This window comes from Elephas maximus, chromosome 24 (genome assembly GCF_024166365.1).
Source record: "Elephas maximus indicus isolate mEleMax1 chromosome 24, mEleMax1 primary haplotype, whole genome shotgun sequence".
Taxonomy (NCBI): domain Eukaryota; kingdom Metazoa; phylum Chordata; class Mammalia; order Proboscidea; family Elephantidae; genus Elephas; species Elephas maximus.
Window position 1 is genome coordinate 40628815 of NC_064842.1, and position 15686 is coordinate 40644500.

Below are 15686 nucleotides of genomic sequence, written 5' to 3' on the forward strand. Positions count from 1 at the left end.
TTTGCAGAAGGTGACTTTCAAAAAGAGCTCTCCTTACTAACCAATTAAACTAGCAAGAATTTTCAAAATCACTCAACTATTCCAGGAGAAAGGATAAGGGGCAGGACAAGATGTGAACTGTATGATCCTCCTAATGAAAATTTCAAGGAGGCTTGGATTATAAACACTGCAAAACCCATTCTAAACAAAAACATCAGCTATTCACTGTGACTTGGATATTAGCCAGCAATGAAGGAGAGATTGACCTGATTTAGGGTTGGTTGCACAATATGAAAAGTGAATTTTGTTTTTCCTTTCCCTAGACCTAGAGCTAATAGCTTCGTTTGTGTCCCTGATCAACAGAAGAGAACACTGGGCTTGTCTCCTTTAAAATTTGTAAGTGCACAAATGGAATCTTGCTTATAGTTAACTCTGCATGCACTTTGGAGCTGCTACAGTTAACATAAACTGAACTACAGTGTCCAAATCGAAAAAAACAAACCCACTACAGCAAGATCAATTCCAACTCATAGCGGCTCTGTGGGACAGAGTAGAACTTCCCCACAGGGTGTTCAAGACTGTAAATCTTTATGTAAGCAGGCTGCCACATTATTCTCCCAGAGTGGCTGGTGGATTTGAACCTCCGACCTTTCGGTTAGCTGCCGAGTGCTTTAATCACTGCAGATGACTGTCTGTCGATGCTTTAATTACCCCTGATAATAACTACACAAGCTTATCTTTGCAGAGGAAGTTACATTCAGCAAAGGGCTTTTGGGCACATGATTTCCTTTTAACCTGTAGAACAGCTCTGTGGCAAAGAGAGCAAGTGTTAATATTTCCCTTCACCAGATTAGAAAAATTCTGTGATTTGACTAACTAGTTTAACGGTTGTCAAACTTTTAATGAGCTCTCAAACTGGGAAGCTTATCATAAATTCTGATTCTTAGGTTCTACCACAGAAGTTTGAACTTAGTAAGTCTGGCATGGGACCAGAAATCTGTTTTTAACAACATCCTCAGTGACGCTTTGATAACATTGCTCCAGTCTGATAATCTTCCTACCATGAAAATCAAAGGATGATTTTTAAAAACTCATGCATACAAATAAATCCTGTTTTTTTCACGGCTTGTTACTCTTAAGAATTCAGAAATACCATGGGTCACATCATGCCCCCTGGTAACAACTGCTGCCTTCACTGAAAGCCTCATAGAGCACAGTTAATGTGTTAGGTTGGTGCTGATCTGACTGCCAACATCACAGTATTTGGCTTTGTAATCAGATTTTTTTTCCAGCAGATTTGTCTTCCTAACTATGTCTGACTTCAGCTAACATTAAAATTAAATTGCTTTTCCTTTTTCTTGGGGCCACACCAGGGCAAGAAGGAAGTAGGGAGAGCTATTCTTTAAGTGAGCTAAATGGCAGAGAGAACAAGTGACAGCCTCTAGTGGAAATTAACTGTAGTGACCATCTGGTCTACCTTATACTTGACCAAGATAAGGAGATGAAAGAAGAGAGACATTAAGGGTCACAGACAATCCAGCTTTGACCTAAATATTATCAAACCATAAATCACACAGTCCAACTGTCATTCAAAAACATTGTGAGGGCAGAGTTGAGTTCTTATTCTCCAAGTTGATCCACAGTCTATTCATCCCTCCTCTCACAGGGCTCACCAAAAGAGAAGATGAAAGACAAGTAGTAAGATTATTAGCTTAGGACATTAGTTTCGGATATTTTGTGACCTTATCTTACCATGCCTTATGCTTTTTACAAATAATTATTATTGAATTAATTTTTTCATGAACTGAAAGTTTCTACCCTTTTGCAAAGCCCACTTTACTATCTAGACATAGAGCCAAAAGTTATCCTTGTTATGTTTTCATAATAGATGCTCAATAAGAGTTGAATATATGAAACTGTGAGTAAGGATAAGGCAAGGGTCATTTTGATTATCCAGACTAACATATGAAAATCGAAAGATGTTAAGTGAAATTCTAGAGAGCAGACACAGGATATAGGTAACATCAAGTTAAATTAGACCAGCCAAAGGAAAGCGGTTTCAACATTCTCTGGTGTTTATCAATGAGGGTCCTGATGTCATGAGACTATCAAGCAAGCATGAGATTATTGCTACTTCCTTGGCATCTTGACCTAAGAAAACAAAAATTAGTTCTGCCTACCCAGTGGATCAGAGGTCGTCCTACTCAAAGAAGTCCTTACTACCATACAGATTGAAGAGCTTACTCACATTTTGAAGTAAATTAGGTTTTGCCTTGATATAATGGCCAAGATCTCTCAACAGTCTTTGTTGCAACTCATCCTATACAAAATTTAATTTCACATCAACAAAAGTCATGTGGTAAAGGCTAACTAGGTGCTCTCCAGTCCCTTTTTCTCATCATAAGGATATAGGAAAACTACATTTCCCAGCTTCCTTTGCAGTCAGGTTGGACCCATGTGACCAGGTTCTGGCGAGTAGAATGTAGGAAGAAATGAGGAATGTCACATCCAAGCTGGGTCATAAAACATCCTACACAGTCATCCTCATTCTATATCTTTCCTCATCATCTGTGGAAAGCTGAAGATCCAGTGGAGGACACCAAAGAGGCCCTAGGAACCAGGGGAACCCTAGGGTAAATGAATCTGGGTTCTTGGTCAACACTTGGAGTAGGACCTTTCAGGGCAGCTTCTGGATCTTCAGCAGACCGGAGCATGAGTGAGAAGCAAACCTGTGTTAATATAAGCCAGCGAGACTTAGGAGCTGGTTGCTACCGCATGTATTTGGTCCTAATTCTGGTCACATCTTCATGACTAAAAAATTGAGTCTATGTTGACCATATCTATAAACCAACAGGAAACAATACGATCAGAAGGTGAAACAACTTTGGTGGAATTTTTTTTTACTCTTATCTGGAGAAGCAAAAGGAAAGTTGGTAAGTGAAACATTAAAAAAATCAGAGCAAACTGAAAGTCCCTCTATCTGTGGGATTAAGCAGTTTCGTTGGGGCCCTTTTGTCTCTTTTCATATCTTAAACTGAGTCAGTTCTTTATCTTTGTGACTATATAATCAAATCTGTATCAGTATAAAATTTGAGCTACTCTCTTTCTGTGAAAAGCTTGGATCCTCTGGTTTTGTCTTTTCATAGTCTCTTCTTATTTGAATTGTTCAGCTTTCTACCAGACTCTCGGTAGTTCTAGGGGGGGAAGTCTAGATTTAATAATAATAGCTAATATTTACTGAGTACTTACTATGTGTCAAGGACACTGTTAGCATTCTCACAACCACCCTATGAGATAGGTAGCAACTCATAGGTGTGGAAATTAATTATGTTTAGGCCACCTAGGTCATAAATTATTCAGCCAAAATTAGTACCCATTCACTCTCACTCTAGAATTTGCTCTTACTCATCTCATGTGACTTTTGTGATTTCCTTTCCTCTTCAATGCAGTCTTTTATGCTCATTTTAACTGAGTTGTCTACGAATATCTCGTAGAAACCATTTTCCAGGAGACAGAATCCTAAATTGGCTATGAAACCAGTTATTTTAATTGCACTCTGGTTACCTTCCTAAATGGACCTCGGAAATGGCCCTTATTTTATTGTTTTAAGCTCTCTACATATTTATGAATGTAACCCAGGTTCTTTTGAGTTACGAATTCTTCTAACTTTTCCACCTAGTTTTCAAAGTCTTAGGGCTCTGAACACTTCTTAATGACTTAAAGGGACATTTTGTTTCCATTTCAAATTTCAAGCCTGCTTACATTTTAAATATTCAATATCTAGATATTATAAGAGCAATAGAATTATTTGATGTCCTAATTGCCTGGGGCCTTGTTTTAAATGCCTTTGTAGCAAAAGATGATGCCAGCAGTGGTGTTCATCCTACCTCTTCGGCTAAAGAGCACCGAGACAGCTCATCTGATGTGAGATCCAGGGTTGAACTGTAAGGAATATTAAGACTCAGACTAAACCACCCCCTGGGAGAGTCATACTCTGCTCCCCCATCCCCACTCCTTCCACTTCCAAACACACACACATACACACACACACACTCTCTCTCTCTCCCTTTCTCTCTCCCACACATACCCAGAGACACTCTCTCACACTCTCTCTCTCTCTCACATACACACACATACACAGACATACTCTCTCTCTTTCTCTCCCTCCCTCATGCATGTGTGCACACACACATGCATGCACACACATAAACACACACACTCCTACCGGTAAAATGAAGCCACAGTAAACATCCAGGACAACATTAAAGAGAAAAAGAAGTCACAGAAGGGCAGTGTGAGGCACAATCCTCCAACCCATGTTTTCTTTGTTACTAGAAGTTCTGTGGACTCTTGATTTTTACAGATAAATGTACTCCTATATGTATATTTGTGTGCATATATACAGAATGTTAAAAGTGGGAGTTTAGGCTAAAATCCTGAAACATAGATATCATTTGGCCATGGTGCAAAATTTCAAAGAAAGTTAAAATAAAAAACAGAATCTATTCAACCATAAATTTCCTGGCTCACTTACATCGAGAATGTAAAATGTGACATCAAGAGATAATAAAGAGGTTGGTGGGAGGTTTGTGGTTGCTGCTGTTGTTGCTGTTTTCAAACTCTCGTCTTTGGTAAGAATTGTCTGTATGCTGAGCCTTCCTCCACCAAGGCATGTGTATGGGCACGGCGGGGAGGCAGGCAGTCCTGCCCCTCACCTTACACCTAAGGAAAGAGATTTCAGAAGAACTACTCAGAGGGCCTAATATGTCATTCTTATGCGCAAGCCTGACTTCCACCTGTAAAATCTAAAAGGCAAGACAGAAGCTTACTAACTGGTATGATGGCAGAATGAAAGATTTGGTTATATTGGAGATGAGGTGCACTCTCAGAGTCTAAATGTTCCCCAACAACCTGAAGTGATCTATGTGCTAGTGAGAGCTGGTGAGGGTCATCTCAGGTCCTTCCCAAGCACCTGGAGCATTATCAGACCACCTTCACCAGCTGAAGCTGGAGGCAGATCTCTGGAAGCTGAGGGGCTACCAGAATAGAGATGCATTTCCCCTGTCAGAGAACCAAGAATGAGAGATCCCTAGTGTTGGGAGGGGTGGGGAGGTAGGTACATCTCCAAAGAACCCACCAAAATGTCCATAACAACAAGAGTCTGGTTTAAATATCTGCCATACCCAGAGAATGCCAACACTGGGTATCTTAAATGAAAAGTTTCCTGACCGCTTTTCTCCTCTCCTTCCTAGCATCCACTAGGGGAGGAGTCAGAACTAGAGTGGCCATATAATTTATTTTACATATTGAAAGACTTCTGAGAGTAAAAGGGGAACTATTAGTAACTAGGTGAAAGCAACTGCTGACTAGGACCATTCTGAGTAAACTAAGGTGTATGATCTCCTAAGCCAGAACTCATTAGTAAAATGTGAAAGGAGCATTAGAAACGCCCAGTAAGGAGAAAGGGGAGAGAAGAGGCTGGTCCCACTCTCCTTCCCGAGTGGGGGCCTCTTGCCCGCAATAGGCCTGGACTGGGAGAAAAGAAATTTTTTTGTTTGTTTGGTTAAATAACACAATTAGACTTAACTAAATAACAGATTGGCTCACAAAATAAAGAATATCACCCTTTGAGTACAGCACTTCTTTAAAAAATCATCTATATGAGGCCAAACAGTCAGCAACTACTTTAAAACAAAGATGAAGGGGTAAGGGGGAAGGGAAACTAGATTAATGGAAATGGAACAACCAGAACAAAAACAATGAGAATGTTCATGCATTGTGAACAATGTAACTAATGTCAGTGAACAATTTGTGTAGAAATTGTTGAAAGGGAACCTAAACTGCTGTGCAAAGCTTCACCAAAAACACAAAAATTTTTTTTAATTAGTTTTAACTATCACATGGGATCAGACTAATTAGTACACTAAGACCATTATCATTTGGCTTGAAGAGACTGGAGTACTGTTTATGTTACTCTGGTATGGGCAAGAAAGTCAGAGGGCATGTCCATGTTTCATTTGTGGACTTAAGAATAATTAGTCCCACAGAGTGGACTTAAAAAGGCAATGGGGGACAAAATGAAGTTACTGACTTCACTCCATGGTTACAAGTGTGTAGCTACCAGCTCTTTCTTTACAATCAGTGTCTGCCTGAGTGACACCCACCTATCAGTCCTTGCCACACAAGGACCCACCCCTAGGCCTGGGAAAGTGCCTCTCTGTTCACCATACCTACTGGGAAGTGCCCAAATAACGGCTCAAACGCAATTCAGTATTTTCATGGCACAGTGTTAGCCACTTAGCTTCAACTTTTGCTCACCCCTCGATTAACTTGATTAGCCCACCATGGCATATGGAAACTGTAAAAACTGTTTAATTAACACATTCAAAAAATATTTTACAAGTTCACTACATATGTATTGAGCATAAACCCCATGCCTAGAATTGTTAGATACAATGACATATAAGTATTGGTATATCAGGAAACACTGGTGGTGTAGTGGTTAAGGGCTACAGCTGCTAAACAAAGGGTCGGCAGTTCGAATCCACCAGGCACTCCTTGGAACTCTATGGGGCAGTTCTACTCCGTCCTATAGGGTCGCTATGAGTCGGAATTGACTCGACAGCACTGGGTTTGGTTTGGTTGGCATTGGTATATCAATACGTATCTTCTTGTATTCAGTTTTGATCCTCTTATGTATCTGTTCTTTCAACCTAAATTTAAATTTTGAGACTTTGAATTTGCTTTACCTGTTTTTCTAAACCTACCCCTGTGAGTTTTGTTCCTGGCTATATAATTAGATTAGTTCTTTGGTTTAAATGAAAGTCCTAATAGAAAAGACAAGAAAATTTAGATTAGGGAAAGTTATCTTTTACTGGAGATTCAGAATGTGTACAAACCCTTTCATTGTGCATAATACACCCACATACATAGACACACATACAGTTATTATTTTTAGGTTTTTCATGTTCCGTTCATATGATCTAGTATTCTCTTTATTTTAACATGCCAAGAAAGGGACTAAGGACTGAAATAAGTTGTTCTTTCTCAGATATGGGAGTAGCATGGAAACCATCCTTTTGAAAAGCAGAGGGCCAGATGGCCAATCTTTGAAAGCACTTAATTCCATAAGAGATAGCTCATGAAATGGTTTCAGATTTTCCTTCAGCAAATGAGAGTTAAGATGAAGCCAAGTGGCTAACATTCTTAAGCACGAGATGCGTGCTTCGGTGAAGAGAAATGGTGCGTGGGGCCAGAGCTTTATACTGAAGTGCATACTTCAGATGGTGGTCAATAACGAAAGGACCCGAGGCAGATAGGGTGGTCCCCAAGGACTGATTAAAGATCAGCCTGAGACCTTGTGTGTCTAAGTTGGACAGAAGAGCCATTGTCATAAGAGTGGTAAAGGCTTTTACCACATATTGACTTATTTTCATGAAACGATGAGCTATTGATGCACTCAGCTCCTGTGCCACCTGCCTCTTGACATATCCATTACTCTGTACTTTCGTTCTCATTTTAGCCAAAGCCAGCTTGATTGTCACTTAAGCCTCACATTCCACCAGTATTTCCAGAACTTAGTCAGAGACTATCCAAAGAGACCTGTTTCACAAAGGAAATTGAGAGTGAGTGTGATCTTATGTTACCTAAGACCAACTGTACTTCATTGCTCCCTGTATGGCAGTAGGTTATTGCCCATAAAAACAAGCAAGCTTCCTTGAGTGAATCTTTATTTCCTATGAAGACCCACCACATAAACCAAATCATGCTTAACTAGCTACAATGCCTCTGGCAGCCTCCCTTCCCCAACCTTCCCCATCTTCACATCTCATGAGAGTTGCTCAGCCTTTAGAGAAGCCTGCCTTCCCTCAGAATTCAGTTAATTTGCCTTTTCCCCTCAAGGATGCAACGGTTTCTGCTTCATGAAGTATCCTTGGCACATAGCTGGCCCACCCCACTCTGGTTTTGTACCACCAGACTCTCCTGAACTTTACCAGAGATGATAAAGATGTAATTAAACCTGAATTCTAGTCTTTCCTGTGACAACTCCACGGACAATTAATGATAATAAAAAGAGCCTGCCAGCTGCTGCCTGACATACCAATGTGAGCTTCCAACTCTGACGAAAAAGGAGGGTGAAGGGCAGGTCCCTCTGGCTCCATTTCAATCTGCCTTTTATCTCACACTAGCTAAAAAGTAACACTCACTTTGGGGAACTTTAGATTTTTCTCCTCTCCTAAAAGCACCAAATAGACAATGTCTACGAAATAAATAAGAACAATTCCAGGAAGAGTCATTTAAGCTTTATCACTAGGGAGGGTAGATTCAAGCCTAAAGCCAGAGAAGCATACCATGCCCTTAATCACTGACCCTCCTGAAGAGGATATGTCTGTCTGTGGCCTCTTTGCCATAGGAACATATCAGTGGAAAAAGAGGGTTCCCCATAAGGGAGACGCTTCTTGGATTTTCCAAAATACTGGAGTTCCAACTCAAAACTAACTCTGATCACATTTGTCCCTTCCTCTCCCAAATTTCAGGTTTAGCCACAACTGCAGGCTGGTACAAGAAAATGATTGGAGGGAGACCAAGTCTTGAGGAAGACGTAGGCTGTGGAGGGAGATGACTGGAGAGAGAATAATCAAAACAAGGAAGGCGAGAGGGAATAAGAGAAGCCTGTCCAACATTCATACTTCAAACATGCATGCTGAGGCTCTGTGGCAACAGAACCACCCTGCTGGCTTCCTGTGTGGCTTTCTGTTTAGGAGTTTGGTGTTTGGGCACTTTCAGAATGCATTTAGACAATTACCAGAAGAAAAAATGCAAATGACTCATAAACATATGAAATAAATGTTCGATATCACATCTAATCAAAAAAATGCAAATATACAACAACAAGACAGTATTTTCACCTATCAGGTTAAAAAATTTTTTTTTTTTTTTTTTGTAGGATAGCAGAGATTAAAAGGAATTCTAATACTCAGCGGGGGTGGTGAGATGGCCCATCTCTCACTGCTAGTGTGCTAATTGGTATGACCTTTCTCCTGGGCAATTTGGTCATATGTAGCAAAAGTCTTAAAATTCTACATATTCCTTGGCCCAATAACTCCCTCACTAGGGATCTATCCTAATGGAATAAGCAACTACTACAGCAAAAATTTTCAGAGCCCAGGTGGCGCAGTCTGCCAACAAAAAGATCGACAGTTCGAATCCAGCAGCTGCTCCTTGGAAACGTTGTGCGGCAGTTCTACTTTGTGTTATGGGGTTACTATGAGTGGGAATCAACTTGAGGGCAACAGGTTAAAGGGTAGAGCAAAGATTTGGGTAAAATGTTTCATTGGGATGATATTTATAATACTAAAAAAGCCCAACAACAAAATATTACTTAAATACATTACAGTATACCCGTATAAATTATATTATGCAGAAAATGTCTACTGATAAAATATTAAGTGAAAAAGGAAAGAAATGCATATATAACATGATCTCAAATTTTTAATATATATATTCCCATATAAGGTCCTTAAGCCACCCACTAGAAGTGTTACCCTAGTTGGTATAAGCTGTGTTGTTGTTGTTGTTGTTTTTCATCTGCACTCTGCATATAAAAGATTAGAACACACCAGTTCCATAACATGACTATTAATGTTAAAGAAAATACCAACAAAACCCCCCACACATTAAAACAGGTCATCCTACTCACTCTATTAACTAAAAAAAGAAAAAAAAAATTTTTTTTCTTTTTTTTTAATTAACTACCATTTTGAAATGTTTTCATTCTAATAAAAAAGTACTATGACTTTATGAATAAAAAAATGGAAGGCAACATTGTCCAAACATTAAATCAATCCACATTTTCCTTTGTTAAAATGTAACATGAACAGTGTCAAAAATAAAAGTTAATTATATGGAATGCTGGTTTGCAGCTAACATTAATAGACCTCTGTAAGGGATGTAGGTAATTATAGAACATCCAACCCAAGCCAGAACCTCAGAGCTGTCAAAGAATCTTTTTCATTACCTACTGTATCTCATTGGTCATTCTCTTAGTCTGGGTTCTCTAGAGAAGCAAAACCAGAGAGATTTATACCAAGGAAATGGCTCACAGAGTTGCAGAGGCTAGAAAGTCCTAAGTCCGTGAGTCAGTTATCAGATCGGGGGTTTCTCCTGACTCACATACCTGCAGGAGCTGACAAGCCCAAGATAGGCAGGTCAGGCGGCGGGCTGCTGGCTCATGTCGCAAGAACATGAGTTCAGATGATGACCAACTGAATGCAGAATCCAGAGCACAGCAAAAGCCAGAAACCTTTACCAGAAAGTCCATGTACACTGGATGCAGCCATACCCCAAAGGAAACTCCCTTAAAACTGATTGACTGCTCACAGCAGATCTCATTGTAGAGGAGACTACATTATATCAGATATCATCATGGAGGTGATTGCATCATTACATAACTGCCAAACTATATCATAACTCCCAGACCACTGAGAATCATGGCCCAGCCAAGTTGACACACAACCTTAACGATCACAGTCCACTCCTTGTCAACTTGGCACCTGTACACACCTCCTTAAACCGTATATAACCTCTGAATAAAGACAATTATAAAGTCATACTTGTGCTTAATGTGATACAGCTAACACGCATACAACTGAAAACTTACTAGCCCTATATACATCTTATATTTTATAAGTGAAGAAAATAAAAATATTAGAAGCATACATACAAGAAAGAAATGCTTATAAAATTACAGTCCTCATATCTGCAATTGGCCACATGGTCGTAGCTGGCGTTTAGAATTACCTCCCTCTACCACCCATTCCATATTTCCTTTACCCTCAGAAGCATCTCATCTGGTCATGGTTCTTTGCCTGGTGGGGTGACCCAAATCTTCATTCCTGAAGGGTCTGGGTGGTTAGTAGTCATGTTGAAATTGGGCTGCTGTACTTTTCCACTGACTTTAACCACAAAGCATGGTAGTACTAAGAAGCACCCTAAGGCATCTCCCGCACTCCAGACATACTCTCCTTCACCTCCATTGTTGTTGTTAGGTGCCGTCAGGTTGGTTCCGACTCATAGCAACCCTATGCACAACAGAACGAAACACAGCCCGGTCCTGCGCCATCCTTACAGTCGTTGTTATGCTTGAGCTCACTGTTGCAGCCACTGTGTCGATCCACCTCGTTGAAGGTCTTCCTGGGGGACTCATCTTCCAGCACTGTATCAGACAATGTTCTGCTGCTATTCATAAAGTTTTCACTGACTAACTTTTCAGAAGTAGACTGCTGGGTCCTTCTTCCTAATCTATCTTAGCCTGAAAGCTCAGCTGAAACCTCTCCTCCATAGGTGGCCCTGCTGGTGTCTGAATACCGGTGGCATAGCTTCCAGCATCACAGCAACATGCAAACCCCCCACAGTACGACAAACTGACAGACACGTGGGGGTCACCTCCATTAAGTAATATCAACCCGATTTCCCTTTGGCAATCAGGATCAATCACACCAGCCAATATGGTAACTCTCTTCTTTGCCTGTTGATCCAGAGGCATAAGGACCCCAAAGTGGCTCAGTGGCATACTTAACTTTCAGTTCAATGGAATTAGTGATGTTTCTCCAGGTGGGAGCATTCCTTCCTTTGGAACTAAGACCTCTAGACTTGCAGAGCATAGGTTCACGGGAACAGGAAGCAAAAATTTTACTAGTGGGTTACTAGGGGTAATTGTTAAATGGTGCCACTCCAATTTCCACCCTTTGATTGCTGGACCCACGAATTCTGGTTTTGGGAGAAAGAGCACCGTATAGTGGATGCTGGTTTAGATCATATACAGCCTCCTGGAGAACATTGCTCCAACCCTATAAGGTATTGCCACCTAGCTGGTGCCATAATTATGTCTTTAGAAGGCCATTCCATCATTCTATCAAGCCAGCTGCTTCAGGATGATAGGGTACATGGTAAGACCAGTGAATTCCAAGAGCGTGGGCCAATTGCTACATATACTTGCTATGAAGCGAGTCCCTTGATCTGAGGTGATGCTGTATGGGATATCATGATGGTGGATAAGACATTCTGTAAATCCACGGGTGGTAGTGTGGCAGAAGCAATGCATGCAGAGATGGCAAATCTGTATCCAGAATAAGTGTCTATTCCAGTAAGAACAAAACACTGCCCTTTCCATGATGGAAACAGTCCAATGTAATCAACCTACCACCAGGTTGCTGGCTGATCACCTTGAGGGATGGTGCCATATCAGGAACTCAGTGTTGGTCTCTGCTGCTGACAGACTGGGCGCTTGGCAGTGTCTGTAGCCAAGTCAGCCTTAGTGAGTGAGAGTCCATGTTGCTAAGCCCACACATAACCTCCACCACTGCCACCATGGCCACTTTGTTCATGAGCCCACTGGGCAATGATGGGAGTGGATAAGGAACACATCATCCTACCCACTTGATTGTTAAAATTCTCTTCTGAAGAGATTACCCTTTGGTGAACATTCACTTGAGACACAAATATCTTCACTTCTATGGCCCACTCAAAGAGGTTTATCCACATACTCTTCCCCATACCTCCTTGTCCCCAATTTTCCAATGATGTTCCTTCCAAGTCCCTGACTAAACAACAAACCCATTGGCCATAACCCATGAAGCAGTATACTTTCACACATCTGTTCATTTCTCCTTCCAAGCAAAGTGAACAACCAGGTGCACTGATTGAAGTCCTGCCCACTGGAAGAATTTTCCTTCACCACTGCCCCTCAGGGATAACCCAGAGATGGGCTATAGTGCTGTTGCTGTCCATGTTCAAGTGGAGCTTGTATATTGCACAGGACCATCTGTAAACCAGGCATGAGTTTTCTCTTCCTCAGTCAGATGTTCATTAGGAACTCCCATGAAGTCATACGTGCAGGCTGGGAGATGGAAGGTAAGATGACAAGAGCGGGACCATGTGCATTTGGGTAATGTGACAAGAGTGGAGATTTGTGCCTTCAATTCCTGCTCGAGCCCAATCTCACATATAAAAACCCACCAAACCAATGCCGTCGACTCATATACCACTTCCATTTAATGATGGAGTGCTACTATGCACATCCAACTTTACGGCTTTTTGGGTCAGACAACACCCAGTTTATGATGGGTAGCTAGGCCACTTGGTGACTTTGTGGCTGATGGTTAAGTGTTCAGTCTCTACTAAGGCCCAGTAACAAACAAAAAACTTTTTCTCAAAAGGAGAGTAGTTTTCTGTAGAAGATAGCAGAACATTTCTCCAAAATCCTAAGGGTCCCCACTGTGATTCACCAATAGGAGCCTACCAAAGACTCCAAACAGCATCTCTATCTGCCACTGATAATTCAAGTACCATTGGATCCACCAGATCAAGTGGCCCAAGTGCAGTGCCACTTGCATGGCAGCCTGAACCTGTTGCAGAACTTTCTCTTATTCTGGGGCTCACTGAAAACTAGCAGCTTTTCAAATCACTTGATAAATAGCCTGGAGTAGCACACCCAAACAAGGGATATGTTGCTTCCAAAATCCAAAGAGGCCCACCAGACATTGTGCCTCCATTTTAGTTGTAGGAAGGGCCAGATGCAATAACTTAGAAGGAATATCTTAACATGCACCACATCACTGGACTCCTAGAAATTTCACTGAGGAGGAAGATGCCTCAATTTGTGTTGGATTAATTTCCCTCCCTCTAGCACACAAACCTTTCACCAATAAGTCTAGAGTCATTGACACTTCTTCCTTACTAATGTCATAATGTCATCAATGTAATGGACCAGTGTCATGTCTGCTGGAAAGGAAAAGTGATCAAAGTCCCTGCAGACTAACTTATGACATAAGGCTGGACAGTTGATGCACCTCTGAGGTAGGACAGTAAATGTGTATTTCTGGCCTTGCCAGTTGAAGGCAAACAGTTTCTGGTGATCCTTCAAAACAGTTATGGAGAAAAACACATTAGCCAAATCAATAGCTACATACCAGCTACCAGGAGATAAATTAATTTGCCCAAGCAACAAATCTACATCTGGAACAGCAGCTGTAATTGGAGTCACCACCTTGGTTAAGTTTTTGATAATCCACCATTATTCTCCAAGATCCTTCTGTTTTTTGCACAGACCAAATGGGCGAGTTGAATGGGGATGTGATGGAAATCACCACCCCTGCATTCTTCAAGTCCTTGACGGTGGCAGTAATCTCTGAAGTTCCTCCAGGAATGTGCTATTGCCTTTGGTTTACTATTTTCCTAGTTAGGGGCATTTCTAACAGCTTCCACTTAGCCTTTCCTACTGTAATAGCCCTTACTCCACATGTCAGGGATCCAGTGTGTGGATTCTTCCAGTTACTGAGTATTTCTATTCCAATATGCACTCTGGAACTGGGAAATGACTACAGGATGGATTCGGGGGCCTACTAGGCTCACTGTAAGATAGACATGAACTAAAATTCTACTAACCTGATTTTCACAAGCCCCCGCTCTGACTAGTGGGGCACAGTGAAGTATTGGGTCTCCTGGAATTAGTGCCCGTTTAGAATCAGTATCCAGTAATCCCTGAAAAGTCTGATTATTTCCTTTTCCCCAAAGAACAGTCACACTCATAAAAGGCCTCAGATCCCTTTGGGTAAAGCTAGGAGAAAAATTAATGGAATAAATTTTTGGCAGTGTAGTGGGATCCTTCCTCAAGGGAGCCCAGCCTCCTCTTCATTCACGGGTTGTAGGTCTGTAAACTGCCTCAAGGCTGGGAATTACTGAGGGGCCATGACTCTATTCTGGTGATTCGAGTTAGACTGCTGTTCACTTGACCTAGAATTCTTCCACTGTACCGATAAAGTAAATATTTGGTAGATTTCCCAACTATTTCACTCCTAGGACACCGTGACTGAGTAGCCAATGCCATAAGACCATATGAGTCAGACTATTCTGGTTACTTCTTTAACTCCACTGCCCATTACAGTAACCACACCCACCTTGTCTTTGTAGCCAATTGGCCCCTACCATCATGAGGTCTTTACAAATTTGTTCCTCACCATTGCAGGAAAAGACGTGTCCTTTGGGCACTTCTTGTGTGGGTCTGTGAATCTAACTGATAAATTCACTCTAACGTGCCAATTTCCCTAAGCCTTTGAATACCTTCTTCTACAGTATACCAAGGCAGGTCTGGTACTTCAACTTGATTTAGTGTAGGCCACCATGTAAAAGAAAATCCATGCTTTATTGGCTCAACCAAATAAATGATTAGATCCTTTCCTAACCTCTCAAGTTGAAACATTGAATGAAGAATCTGTGCTTAGCGGGCCCGTATCAATAAATCCAGACTGACCCACTTTTATTTTCCTTTCAAAATTATCCCAAATCCTTAATAGTCATTCCCACACATATTTCCCAGGTTTCTGTTTGTACATATTTTAAAAAGTCAAGCAGTTCTTTTGGAATGTAACTCACCTCCTCCTGAGTCATACTTTGTACTTCACCTTTTGGGGCTTGCTGCTACTTAAGCCTAGTTATAGGTCTAGAAGCAAAAATGGGTGGTGGGGATGTGTTTTAAGAATAATTAGTAATGCCTTGTAAGGCATCTGCCTCAGGCAATGCCCCCAGACAATGATTCAGATGCTGCCTTAGGCAATATCTCAAAGGCTTTTCAGACACAGCTGGGCTAATCTCATCAGAAGGGGGTGGTGGTGTGGGGCTAGTGGTTTTGTTGGCATAAGCAATTCAGT